This window comes from Danio rerio, chromosome 15, assembly GCF_049306965.1.
Source record: "Danio rerio strain Tuebingen ecotype United States chromosome 15, GRCz12tu, whole genome shotgun sequence".
NCBI classification, from domain to species: domain Eukaryota; kingdom Metazoa; phylum Chordata; class Actinopteri; order Cypriniformes; family Danionidae; genus Danio; species Danio rerio.
In genome coordinates this window covers 42,305,820-42,320,142 of record NC_133190.1, presented here as the reverse complement: position 1 = coordinate 42,320,142, position 14,323 = coordinate 42,305,820, and the positions used below count along the sequence as shown (strand labels likewise).

Here is a 14,323-nt window from a genome sequence, read left to right as displayed (position 1 = left end):
GACATGGTGAAGCTACCACAAGGTTATATTTGTAGCTAATACTGTATCTCTCATATATCAACCCTTTGCTAGTGTAACAGTGCCACTGACTGAAACAATAATTATTATCTAGGCATGCTTTCATCTCAGATTTAGTTTGCTTTATAGACCATTTTGAGGGATGTAAACAAAAACAGTTATCCCAACGTATTTCCATTTTAATTTCAACGTATTTCCATTCCACATTTTACATTTCTATAGCTGCCGAGAATCCAAAAAGAGCCACATATTGATAAATAATGTTATGATAGCTGTTTTTTAACAATAAATTATGAATGAATTGCCTCGTTACAGTCATGAAATAGTTTGATAACAAGCAGGAATGGTTCATAGGCTAATAAAATGACCACATCGAGTTAGTCTTTACTTCTTATGTCTCCACAGACATAGAAATCATATAAAACTTGCATGAGTGTAACTTTCATAGCTAAAAATCTACCATTGAGGAGCTGCTCGCACATTCTTATAGAGGAAAGGTGAACAATGGGAACGTTTTTTTGTCGTCTTGACATTACTCTGTCAGTGTAAGTCCAGTGATTATATGACATGCAGCCAAATCAAATAGAGGCACGTCAATTCTTTTATACTTTAGTCAGCATTTGTTTAAAAGAAACAGAAAAACTTTATTGGTTTTGACTGGAAACTCATGAAATTCTTTGGTTCGAATGTTTGGAGTCCTGTAATAAATGCAGATTGTGTGTTTTAGGTCTTATTTATGTAAGCATTGTGTTTTAATGTGCTGAAAAAGATTTTCAAAGTGAGGTACATTACAGACTCGTCGCTTCCTTAATGTGTTGTGTGCTCGTGCTAAACCTGTTTGTCTTGTTCTGGTTGTGAATAAGAAATCATTTGTTACTCTGACCAAGCATTTGGCCAAAGTTCACTTTTTTTTTTTGCTACTTATATGATTTTATTATTCATTCTTCCTCTTTTTATTATTATTATTATCATTGCATTCAGCATTCTCATATGATTTTCATTAATGATTAATCAACGCAAGTCATTATTTTGTCTGCATTTGTGTTCATTCACTGAGGTTTGTTTCCGGTAGCTTTGCTCAGAGCTGTGCCTGCCTAGACCATCCCATTCTGAGATCACTGTCCCTCCTTCAGTTTCCAGGCCCGGGTGGAACAGCTCCGAGCAGAGATTTTGACAGAAACCCTAAGCCGAATGTAATAGACCTGCATAATCCCGGTTGACGTTGCCCCCTGATCCTCTTTCTGTGCGAATAACTGACGAAAGCTCTGCTAAAACAAACTCGCCGGCTTTTTATCTCCAAACCTCGCAACATTGTCACAGATTTAACTGGATTCCACAGTCTTTGGCTTTTCAGGCATCTAGACCTGGAGCTCAGTGCAAGTTTTGCTATATTAAGGAGACTGTATGCGAGCGGGTCTGTTTGTAATGCTTCTCCAACGCAGTGATTTAAAGAGACAGTCTGGTTTAAGGGGCTGTTATGCCTTAAACTGTTGATTGCTTTGTTTTATTGCCATAGTTTACTTTGTGATTACAGTTGAGCCTGAAGTAATTGTGTTCAAGTTAAAACCTGGAATAATCTTATAGCGTGTCATTTTTTTCCTTCTTTCTGCTTATTTGCAGAGACAACTATAATAAGCTGTTTAACGGCTGATTTGTTCAACAATTCAAACATTTTGCTGCTATTAAAGCTCGACTATAAGCTGTTTTCTTAAGCTAGCTCAACCAATGGCAGAGTTTTAGAGCATAACCATTAGCTCTAAGGATGGCACGGTGGCTCAATCGCCTCACAACAAGAAAGTCATTTGTTCAAGATCCAACTGGACCAGTTGGCATTTTTCTGTGGAGTTTGCATGTTCTCCCCGTTGGCGTGGGTTTCCTCAGGGTGCTCCGGTTTCCCCCACATTCTAAAGACATGTGCTATAGGTGATTCAGATGAACTAAATTGCACGTAGTGTATGAGCGCGTGTGCTCGAATGAGTGTATAGGTGTTTTCCAGTGTTATGTTGCGGCTGGAAGGGCATCTGCTGCGTAAAACATATGCTGGAATAGTCATCGGTTCATTTCGCCGTGGCGACCCAAAATAAAGAAGGGAATAAATTGAAGGAAAGTTTTAAGCTGCCAACATTAGCTCAACTAATGACAGAAATTTAGAGCGTAAACGCTAGCTATGTTTCCATGCGATATTTGTGATAGCCTGAATATCGTATAAAAAAATTTGCGACAAAATATGATTCCATTCAATAAGTCAAAGAAAACAAAATCATCACTTGATAAACTGGCGGCAAATATCAAAATAAAGTATGAAATTTGCTACAGGAGAAGCCACTGTGGGCCTTTGTTCGTATATAAAATAAATTCCTTGCACAATGGGCACCTAATGAACACGCGGTGGATTTTATAGGCACAAGACTCATTTGGATGACAGACATTGACTACAGCGTTTTACAATGACCAACATTTCAGATATTTACAATGTGGTTGATCTGCTGGATTAATGCTGTCCCATCGCATGACTTGATAACACAAAACAAAATCACAAGACTTTTTTTATTCGCATTCTGGAGTTTATTCACTTATTGTGTTTGTAGTTTATGCACATTTATGGATAGTTATTGGGTAAAAAGTTGATCCTACTCTGTTGCGTGCATTTTTATGGCCAAAAGGTATGTGCATCTTGGCATTTACATTTAAAGTACACATGAAATCAAAACTAACCATATTGATTTTGTTAGATCACATTGCTAGTTTTGTGGTCAACAGTTCATCTGTGCATGTCATAAAAAAAAAATAATAAAAAAAAACAATTTGTCTTTGTAGTCTTTAATTGAACTCCAAAAATGCACTTCCTTTTTGTTTTCAGTTAAATTTTCAGATTAGGTATTAGGCATGGCTAACATACTTAACCACGGCCCTCCGGCTGTCAGTTTTGACAACAAACGAAAACAGAGGTGTCTGTTATGTTGTAACATCTTTCCCCAAACCCATTTCCCGATCTTCCTGAATGAAATGGTTACTACATCTAATCAGCTTTCAGTAGAAAAAACAAGCCAAGCCCACTTTTTTTCTCATTTAATATTCAGTTTCTCTTGGAACTGCATCACATTATGGAAAAATACGGTCGCAGCTTCCGGTTCATTAAAACTTAAAGCATTGTTTTATGCTATATTCCAAAATGTGCATGAATGAATTAGGCATAGGCCAGTATAAGATTCTGATGATATGATAACCTTGGTTAAAAATGTCACGGTTTCACTGTGTCACAGTATTGTGATTACTGCTCTAAAATATATTCTTTTTAAATGTCTGGTGTTTCCCCTTTGAACACAATCTATTAAAATATTTTGGAGCAGTAAGTATGTCAGGCTAAATAATTCAAATGAATCATTGACTTCTGCTGTCATCATTAGTTTCAAAAACACAGATTTCTTTAAAATTTAAAACAGCATCTTTGGTTACCTTTTCTGCTGGAGATACTGTTGTCCTAACAAACGTAAATTAAAACAATCTTACATATACATGGTTTCCGCTACATCCATTCATGTATATTCCTAGCAAATCTAATAATTGTTGGAGACATACTAAATCGCACTTCAGCAGCGTTTATTTGAGAGTGCACTGCGCACAAGAAGATCTGCGCTTGAGCAGCGTATATTTGCAAGGGCATGTAAAGTTTTGTGCACAAGCAAAGGAAATCGGTGCGCAAGCAAAGAGATTCGCATGCTCGCGCTCACGACATTTGTCTTTGAAATAACGGCAGTTGTTGGTAGATCTGTGTAAAAAAGGCCTGCCGTCACAGCTGGAAAAAACCTAGAGGAAACACTGATATATCTTAGGGATAGTATTACAGAAATTTTTGATGGTTTTAAAACCTTGACCAAACCGGTATACCTTGAAAACGGTTATCGTCCCATGCCTAGAATGAATATAGGTGGATGAAAACACCGCTACTGACAGGAAAACAATTCAAAAACAATTTTTATTTTGTTTTCGGCACATAAATACTAGACTTCACTTTCAAATTGTCTCTATGATTATGGCATACAATTCACAGCTAGAAAAGCGAGAGATTGAGAGTAACTAGATGGATTTATAAACGCGTTGAAATAAATAAAACATAAGGCAACAATTGACAGACTTTTCACGTCTACTCGTGATTACAGCTGAAGTGATTGCTTGATTAATGTAATCATGAATAAGCAGTTTAAATCATGCCTATCAGAGAGTTAAAACGCTGCCGAGGATGGTCGGATGAAGTCGTATTTCACCAAGGAAATTAATTCGAGGTGGAAAAGCATGGATCGCTTTCCCATGTGCCCTGCTTGTATTGAATTCCGATGGAGTTGCTCAGAGAATTAGCTGTACGCTGCACCACTGCTGAGAGGCATCTGCGCATTGAGGAAACTGTGTAGCGCTTTAACAAGCACCCGTAGGGAGAGAGGCCAAAGGTCACGGTTGAAACTTCATGGTAGGGCTCATCTTCCCCGAGAGATGGAGAAGCGTCCTGTTCTTGGTTGCATTCGGGTATACAGAGCTCTGTAATTATGCCAGGGATTGTAAAAATATGCGCTATCATTGGATCAGTCGACAAGCGTGTCAAGGACGGCTCGTGTTTTTGGCGCAGTCAGCAATGACATTACAGTCAGCGGTGTTCGTGATTTGAGTCTTAACCACCGTGCTGAAAGATTTCAAGTGCTGAAAAAATGACTTTTGATGCTTGTTCAAACTGCTTTTTTTTAAATGAGTTAAAACAACACAATTCTTATGTTTTTTGGGGTTACAACTTATTTGTTTAATGTTGAACCCACTTAAATTTGTAAAAACAATTAAGGTAACTTAATTGATTTGTGTTGGGGCAAGATAAAGGAATTGTGTACAGTTTTCTGTACAGAGCTCTGTTATTATGCTAGGGATTAGGGCTGTACGATATTGGAAAATCTGATTTTGTGATATTTTATTTTTCTGCAATAAATACTGTGATATGAATACAGTTTAACCAGCACCATTTAAAGATTTTCTATGTAGTTTAATATTATTCAGGTACAGAAATTAAATAATCACAATGCAAAAAAAAATGCTACTTTTAGTTTGCTTTGTCTTGTTTCTAGTCCAAATATCTAATATTATAATATTTAATATTGTATTGTTTTCAGCCTTTCTTTAAACCTTTCCTTTTTAAGTTTTTCCTTAAAACAAACACATTTATCTGCCAGTGGGATAATCTTGTTTTTGCTTAAAAATGTAGATAATTAGACTAGAAACAAGACACAAATTTTAAGTGAAAAAAAATCCAATATAAAATATAAAATTTAATTCCATATAAATACAATAATTAGGTGGAACCTATCATTTTTTACAGCGTACAGAGCTCTGTAATTATGCTAGGAATTAGGGCTGCACGATATAGAAACAATCTGATATTGCGATATTTTATTTTTTTTGTGATAAATGATTTTTTCTGCGATATGAATACAGTTTAAGCAGCACTATTGATTGTTTTCTATGGAGTCAACAATGTTCAAGTACAAAAATTAAATAATCACAATGAAAAAAAAAATGCTTCTCTTAATTTACTTTGTCTTATTTATAGTTCAAATATAAAGTATTTTAATATTTAATATTGTTTTGTTTTAAACCTTTTCTTAAAACTTTCCTTTTTAAGTTTTTCATTCAAACAAACAAAATTATCTGCCAGTGGGATAGGTAAGATAATTTTGTTTTTGCTTAAAATGTAGATATTTGGACTAGAAACAAGACACCAATTTTAAGTTATATATTATATATATATTATTTTATTATATATATATATATATATATATATATATATATATATATATATATATATATATATATATATATATATATATATATATATATAATTTTAATTACATATAAATGCAGTTATTAAGTGGAACCCAGCATTTGTTACAGTGCACAGAGTTCTGTAATTATGCTAGGGATTAGGGCTGCACGATATTGTAACAATCTGATATTGCGATATTTTATTTTTCTGCAATAAATACAGCGATCATGAATACAGTTTAACCAGCACTATGTGATGGTTAGAACAATGTTCAGGTACAGAAATTTGATTATAAAAAATGTTTGCACACAACATTGCATGTCTTGCCATGTGACTATTGCGAATACGTTCACACTCGAAGAAATAATTTTTGCTGCTCGTTCAAACTAATCTAAAATAAGCTGACACAACACAATTTTTGAAGTTTATTTGGGGACAACTTAATTGTTTTATGTTTAATCAACTTTAATTTAAGTAAACTTAATCGGTTGGTGTTGGGACAACATAAATAAATTGTGTGGAACCCTGCATTGTTGTGATAGCGATGCTGAAACGATATATTGTAAAAACATGTGCTATTATTAGATCAGTCGACAAGCGTGTCAAGGACGGCTTGTGTTTTTGGCGCAGTCAGCAATGACATTACCAACAACGTCGTTCATGATTTGAGTCTTAACCACTGTGCTTTAGAGTCAGCTGAAAGATTTCAAGTGCTGCTGAAGGACGTGGCGACAGTCCCAACTTGTAAGTTCAGCAATCGACCGGATGTTTTTCGGCCAACTGCGTTGACATATGAGGAGTTGGTGTTGATTCCTGGCCACTGAGCAGTGTTTTCTGCTTGTGACAATGAATGATGGTGTTGTTCTAATACGTGTCTGTTGTACAGTGAGGCCTGTGAGGACTTGCTGATTAGCTCATGGCTGTAGTGAGGCTGGGAACTGATAGTTAAGACAGAGCACATCCGTCATGTGGCCTTGATTCATGTCTCACCGCAGGAGCCCGTTTTATTACTGTATGTCAAACTGTCCCCATTAGAGGCTCGAATGTCATCTGACAAGAATTCGCCAGCTCTTCCGTGACCTCAGAAAATCGTCAACGCTTAACCCAAAGATGCAATCCATTATTGACAGCAGCAATGAGTTTTTAAAAGTTTGAACGCGCTTGTGTTGAGAACAAATTGGAAGCAAATGTAAAGTTGATGAGATAATATTGATGGTGTATTAGTTAAGGGATTGTTAACGCAACAATTAAATTGCTTCATAGTTTACTCTCCCTCATGTGGTTATTAGTTTCTCTCTTCTCTTGAACACAATTGAAGATATTTGATAAATGGTTGATAGACCCATTGACTTCCATAGTAGGGGTTAAATATAGATAGAAGTCAATGGGTTTTATCTAAATCATTCTTCAGAATAGCTTATTTTGTGTTCAGTAGTAAAAAGAAACTTAAACAAGGTTTGACAATGTTAGAGAATTCTTTAGTCAGTAAAATTTAACTATTAATGCATATATTCACTTATTATTATTTAAAGCACCTGATTTAACTGTTAAGTGATATTTTATGTTTTGTTCAGAAGAATAAAGAAACTCAAGTAATGATATTACATCTGTTGAACACAATAGAAGATATTTTGAAAAATGCTGGTTAATGGTACCCATTGACTTCCATAGTAGGGAAAAAAATATACAGTTGAAGTCAGAATTATTAGCCCCCCTTTGATTTAGTTTTTTACAAATATATATATTTCCCAAATGATTTTTAACAGAGCAAGGACATTTTCACAGTATGTCTTATAATGTTTTTTCTTTTGGAGAAAGTCTTATTTGTTTAATTTCGGCTAGAATAAAAGCAGTTTTAAATTTTTTAAACAACAATTTAAGGTCAAAATCATTAGCCCCTTCAAGCTATATATTTTTCGATAGTCTGTGTGTGTATTTGTGTGTGTGTGTGTGTGTGTGTGTGTGTGTGTGTGTGTGTGTGTATGTATATATGTATATATATATATATATATATATATATACAGAGACCTACACAATATATATATATATATATATATATATATATATATATATATATATATATATATTGTGTAGGTCTCTGATTGGACCGCACAATTTAAACATGCACCAATGGTGAACACCTAAATGAATGATGTTGTGGGGGCAGATGGATTTGTTTATCAATAAAAATGGAAGTGAGAAGGTGTTTGGAGGTGGGTTATGTTTGTTGGAGTAAGGTGAGCGGAAGTGAAGGTGGAGCGAGTGTGCAGAAGGAAGCGACGTGCAGAATAGCAGAGTGTCCTGGAAAAGGTTATCCAAGTGTTTGTTTGGGAGCAACGGACCAATCTGTGATATGGGTTATCTTGCTGGATCGTATATATATGTGTGTGTGTGTCTGTGTGTATGTTTGTGTGTGTGTGTGTGTGTGTGTGTTTGTGTTTGTGTGTGTGTGTGTGTGTGTGTGTGTGTGTGTGTGTGTGTGTGTGTGTGTGTGTGTGTSTGTGTSTGTGTGTGTGTGTGTGTGTGTGTGTGTGTGTGTGTGTGTGTGTGTGTGTATCGAAGTCAGTGACAGTGCCATCAACCAGCATTCTTAAGAAAAGTTCATTTTTACTTTGTTAAATGGAAAAAGCTCAAATATTTTTTTTACAATATTAGAGAACTCTTTGGTGAGAAAAAATAACTATTTATGCATGCACTTCATATTGTACAAAATTAAAACAGCAGATCTGAGCGTTTAGTGATTTAAAAAAAAAAAAATTATTTAAACAGAAGAATAAAAAGATTACAATTTTTTTTCATAGTTTAAAAACACTTTCCCCCCTCTTTTATAATCAACTTAAATAGTAGTGCTGCACGATATTGGAAAAAACAGGCATCCCGATTTTATTTTTTAATGCGATTATTTATTGCAATATGAAAATAAATTCACAAGATGACTTGAGCAACTCTGTTTATTCAGTTTTACATTGATTGGAATGATTTTGTAGGTAAGTGCGATAAAGTTTAAGTTGCATAAAATTGAATATACTTACTAAATTAAGCACAAAGGAAACCGATAGAAAAAACATACAAATTAAATAAACAGCGCATCGTGGATTTCGGTGGCATTTAACAGTATTAAAGTTCAGAAACTCAGAAATAATCTTATGTAAAATAACAACATGCAGTCTTCATTGTATATATAATACAAACACTTAATCTTTGTTAAAGTAGCAAACTTTTTTTGTACCAAATGTCTTAATCACTCGATTTTAGTCACAAGCCTTAAAAACACATCCAAACCTTAAAAATTCTGTCACACTATTAGAGTAAGTCATGTTATATTACCCTCAGCTTGACAATGCAGATCCTGACGGTTGCAGATTCAAACATTGTGAAATTGATGCTGAAATGATATATTGTGCAGCCCTATTCAATAATCTTGTGTAACATATAAACTTTATATGGACAAACGTTTTAAGCTGTCTTTCAGTTTATATGATCATAAAAAATTCATTCAAAATAATAGTATAATCATAAAATATCCACATGAAGATGGCCAGATGAATATGTTCACACAGTCATGCTCCCTCAAGCAGTTTTGTCCATCTTCGAGGCATGTCATTCATCTTCTCTTCACTTTCATTTCATTTTCAGTCAAACAGGTTGAGCCAGTGACTGTAAAGCCTAGTTTGTATGATACAGGCCGTCTCTCAATGAAAGCACAGCGTATGAGAGAGTTTTTGTGCGTCTGCTGTGCTTTTCATTGTCTGATCCTCAGTTACAGATGCAGGAGTGGATGTGTCCATATGTACAGTTGACGTCAAAATGATTTGCCCCAGATTTTTTCAACACATTTCTAAACATACGTTTTAATAACTCATTTCTAAAAACTGATTTCTTTCATCTTTGCCATGATGACATTATATTATATTTTCTAGATTTTTTAAGATACTAGCATTAAGCTTAAAGTGACATATAAAAGCTTAACTGTTAATTAGGCAAGTAAGTGTTTTAGGCAAATCATTGTATAATGATGGTTTGTTCTGTAGTATGGCTGTGCAATTAATCAAAATCGAGTCGCAATTTGAAACGTTGGAAATAGTTAATCACAATATCAAATATATATGTATATATGTAAACAAAAATAATGAGTAACATCTCTAAGACCAGTTTGCTAAGCTTCAGAAAATTAAACATGTTAGACTTTCTGTGATGGTGTCTTGAGGCATCGCAAACATGGTATTGGTTGTCGTGAACTATGCCACATTACACAAGAAGAAATGATCGAATCTTGTGTCAAACGTCCATTTGTCGTTTCTGACTTCCCATGACACCCTACGTCAAGAAAATCATGCTGAAATTGGGTGACCGGGCAGGCTTCATAACTAGCCAACTGTGTGGGCACACTTTCGTTCTGCCCAATCAGAATTGCGCAACTAGCAGAACTGCTCTCTCTCTCTCAATGTGGACCATTTCACCTGCTGGCATGACTGTTCCTCTCGGCTGCTGGCTTGACTTTTCCTCCCCTCTTTTTTTCCTCTCGGCTGTTATAGCGATCCTTCTAGATCTAGGTCTACATTCTTCTACATCCGACCAGATTTCATGCAGTGCGGGAATAAATTTCCGAATAAAGCGCGGGAGCGGTCGGTAACTCCAGTGTAATTTGAACAGGAGCGGGCGGTCTCACAATATCGCTCCCGAGCAAGCAGGCAAACGCGCGTCCGTGCGTGTTTATTTGTTTGGTGCTGTCTATGTTTGTGTATTTGTGTGAATGAGAAACAGCATAATGCAGTGTGCTGTGTCCCCCCCCCCCCCCCCCCCACCATATAACACTGTGTATGGAAAGCATCGTCAATGCACCAACATATCAAATTGAACTGAATCGATGGCATGATAATCGTAACTGAACCGAACCGTAAGACCAGTATAGTTCACACCTCTAGCAACTGAACTAAGCCCACAATAACAACAAACTGGAAAGTACTGACATGTGGGATTATGGTGTTTGCTGCTTCAGAAGCATTAAGAGACAAATTAATATCAAAGAAAAACAGCATTTGTGATGTGTGAATATTTTGGTTTCAAAGTGACAGACACCGAACAAAAAAATGTCATTTTTTAGAGCCGTCACAGAATTGTTGACATGGCTTAAAGATTATTGAGCTGAAGCTTGAATTAAATTAAAATCAGCTTGAATTAAATCTAAATCAAATTGCTATATCTGTCAAAAAAAGACCCCCCCACAGCCCTATTCTGTAGACAATCAAAAAAACATTGCTTAAGGGGGCTTGACATTAAAAAAATAAAAAAATTTAATAAAAAAAAATTCTAAAAAATTAAAAACTGCTTTTATTCTAGCTGAAATAAAGAAAATTAAACTTGCTCCAGAAGAAAAAATATTATAAGAAATACTGGGAAAAATTCCCATCATTTGGGAAATATTTGAAAAAAAAAAATCACAGAAGGGCTAATAATTTTGACTTCAACTGTATTTAAGGAAGCAGGCGGGCACGCAAAAGAGAAAGAGTGTAAGGAACTAAAAGAAAGCACGAAGGAATGTCTCGGGAACGCTATATATCACGTTAACCCCTGTGGTGCGGCACGGTGGAAGTTGGGATGGATGGTCTCCTAAGTGCAGATAATAAATTGTCAGTGTCTGACGGGGCACAGCAGGCACCAGAGGCCAATTAATGGCCTCTGTTCTCGCAGGTGAGCGATGTATCTGTCTCCGGCGCTCCTTCTCTCTCCGCTCAAGACCTACACGCTGGCCTTGACGACTCACATGCGGCCTAATGAAATGATGTCAAGATGATGAAATCTGCCCACGGTCGCGCTTGCAATAATAACGGTAATAAGAATATCATCATCAGCTACAGCATTCCTAATCACAATATCGGGGAAAAAGCCAATTTTTTGAGAGTTTCCCCACCAGGAAGGAGTCTTTGAGAGCGGGCCAAGGGATTAGTAACCCTTATCCTCATACACCTGTGAAAAATGACAGCGCCCACTGGGCTGTGTGTGCCACGTTCACCTAAATCCCAATTAACGTCTGCCTAAGCCTAATTAGGCGGAATTAAAACGACATGGTGCACCGGATTAGGGGCGTATGGTGGGTTTAGACATCTACACACACCCTTACTGGTCCGGATGGTGCAACTGTGTTTGGACCAGCGTTTATGTCATACTTTGTCCATGCTCTTGGTATCAAAACCACAGATTCCAGTACTCATTTCTAAATCTCAGTAAACCTTTAATAAGCGTGTGAGAGCTGTTTAATTGGATTAATTAGCAGCGGAATCCGACACTGATACTTACTGAAGCATAGGGGGCTTGGTACCCCATACGGACTTGATTTAAAGCCCTCGGGACGTCCTTTCTTTGACTGCGTCTGCTTGTTTATATCTCCCAGCACTCTTGTGGTATTTTAAACCCTCGAGGAATGCATGCGTACCCCTTGGGCTGTCACTGGGCCAGCGTGGTGATGAGGGGTAAAGAGCGATGTGCTGCTTGCTAGCGTTTAATTCAGCTGGCTGCGTCAGACTGTCTGGGAATGAGCAGTGAGATTGTTAGAGACGCTGGGATGACGTTTAAAGGTTGGAAAAGGGGTACTCTTGATGCCTCAATGGTTCTGGGAGGCTTTTTAGACCAAGATTATGGGGGAAACTGAGTGTTTGGGATGGCCCTAGGCTGAGATTGCTATCTGTTCGAAATGAAAATGAGCGAAGCTGGAACATACGGTTGTGATTAGACTGGAGAATCTGTGTCATCTCGACTCAACGTTTGTTTATCTGTAATGCAAATGAAATTCGGAGCATTATTGCACAACATCGCACGGTTTTTCAGGCGTTTCTGATGCTTTTCCAATGCTGTCACTGGTTTGAATGTTCTCCATTCACCCCCCTTTTTATTTTGACTGTTTTTTAAGACTTGCCTTTTTGTTGCCGGTCAGTGCATTGCCTTTGACAGATAAAGCAAGCCGACACGCAGAAAAGCCCAGTGGGGGCTGACACGGGGTTCATGCATTGTGTCGTCTCAACGGGGTAATTGTTAGACCCAGAGGAAGGGGAGGGGCCTTCCACGAAGGACCCAGGGTCCTCAATAGCTTCCCCAGGGAATAAAAAAGCAGACTGAGCTCCGTCCAAAAACACAAACAGCAAAGAACTGCCACTGTTACATCTCACATCTTGTCTACATTCTTGTAAATAAAGGTGCTTAATTGGATTTTATGCTTCCATGCAGAAACTTTCCTTTGCACGTAAGATTTAATAAAGTGAGTAAAAGATCCTTTATATTATTATACAATTATTAAATTAAAGGTTTTTTGAGAAATTTAGAAATAACAGATTTTATAGATGTGTTTGAGATGGAACGTAAACCCATAAGCATGCATTACTTGGAAAGATCATTGTAATGTATGGATCGGTTCTGTACAATGAGAAACATCCGGAGTTTTGCCCTGCTCAGCAGTGCTCGTCTGAGCTCAAGTTATCCCAAGTCAGCCTTTGTTGGTTTGGATGAGCTCCTATATGCTAACCTTTAAAAATAAAAGTATATAATTGCCATTTTAACATTCATAGAACCTTTTCATTGCTAAAAAGTGCTTAAACACGAAGGAAAATGATTAAAATGTTCTTTACATTGAGACAAAAACATGGCTGTTTTAAGTACTGATTACTATAGAGGCAATAATTGGTCGCTTTTTGATCAAACACCACTTTTGGATTCATAATTCTTTGTGTTTAAGTGCACCAAATAAGATTTTAGATGCTTTTTGGCATGATTTACATGATGTATGGATTTGTTTTGTACAAAGAGACTCATCTGGAATCTGACATGTTTTGCAGCGTTTTTGCAGTCCTTTAGGCTCAAGTTATCCAAAGTAAGCATTTGTTTCTTTGGATGAGCTATTATACACTAACATTTAAAAATAAAATAAATATTTCCCATTTTAACATCCATAGAACATTTTCATTTTCATTTCATCATCAATAAGTGCTTTAACGTGAAGGAAAAAGATTAAAATGTTCTTCAATTTAAGACAAAAAAGAAACATGGCTGTTTTAAGTACTGATGACTGCATAGGCAATAAATAGTCACTTTTTGATCAAACACCATTTTTGGAATCATAATTTTTTTATGTTTAAGCGCACCATATAAGATTTAAGACACCTCATTATTTACATGATGTATGGATTTGTTTTGTACAAAGAGACTCGTGCAGAGTTTGACATGTGCAGCGTTCAGCAGCACTTGCTTTAGGCTCAAGTTATCCCAAGTCAGCCTTTGTTGGTTGGGATGAGCTCCTATATGCTAACCTTTAAAAATAAAAGTATATATTTGCCATTTTACATCCATAGAACCCTTAGATTGCTCAAAGTCATTTAACAAGAAGGAAAATGATTAAAATGTTTTTCACATTAAGACACACACACAAAAAAACATGGCTGTTTTAAGGACTCATGTCTGTAGAGACAATAAAGGTCGCTTTTTGATCAAACATCACATTTGGAATCATAATTTGTT

The 14,323-nt window shown here is 36.4% G+C and overlaps 1 protein-coding gene across 14 annotated transcripts in view; it reads left to right on the top strand.

Annotated features, from left to right (window-relative positions):
- Positions 1-14,323, top strand: part of robo1 (roundabout, axon guidance receptor, homolog 1 (Drosophila)) — a 545,238-nt gene that overhangs the window by 219,439 nt on the left and 311,476 nt on the right.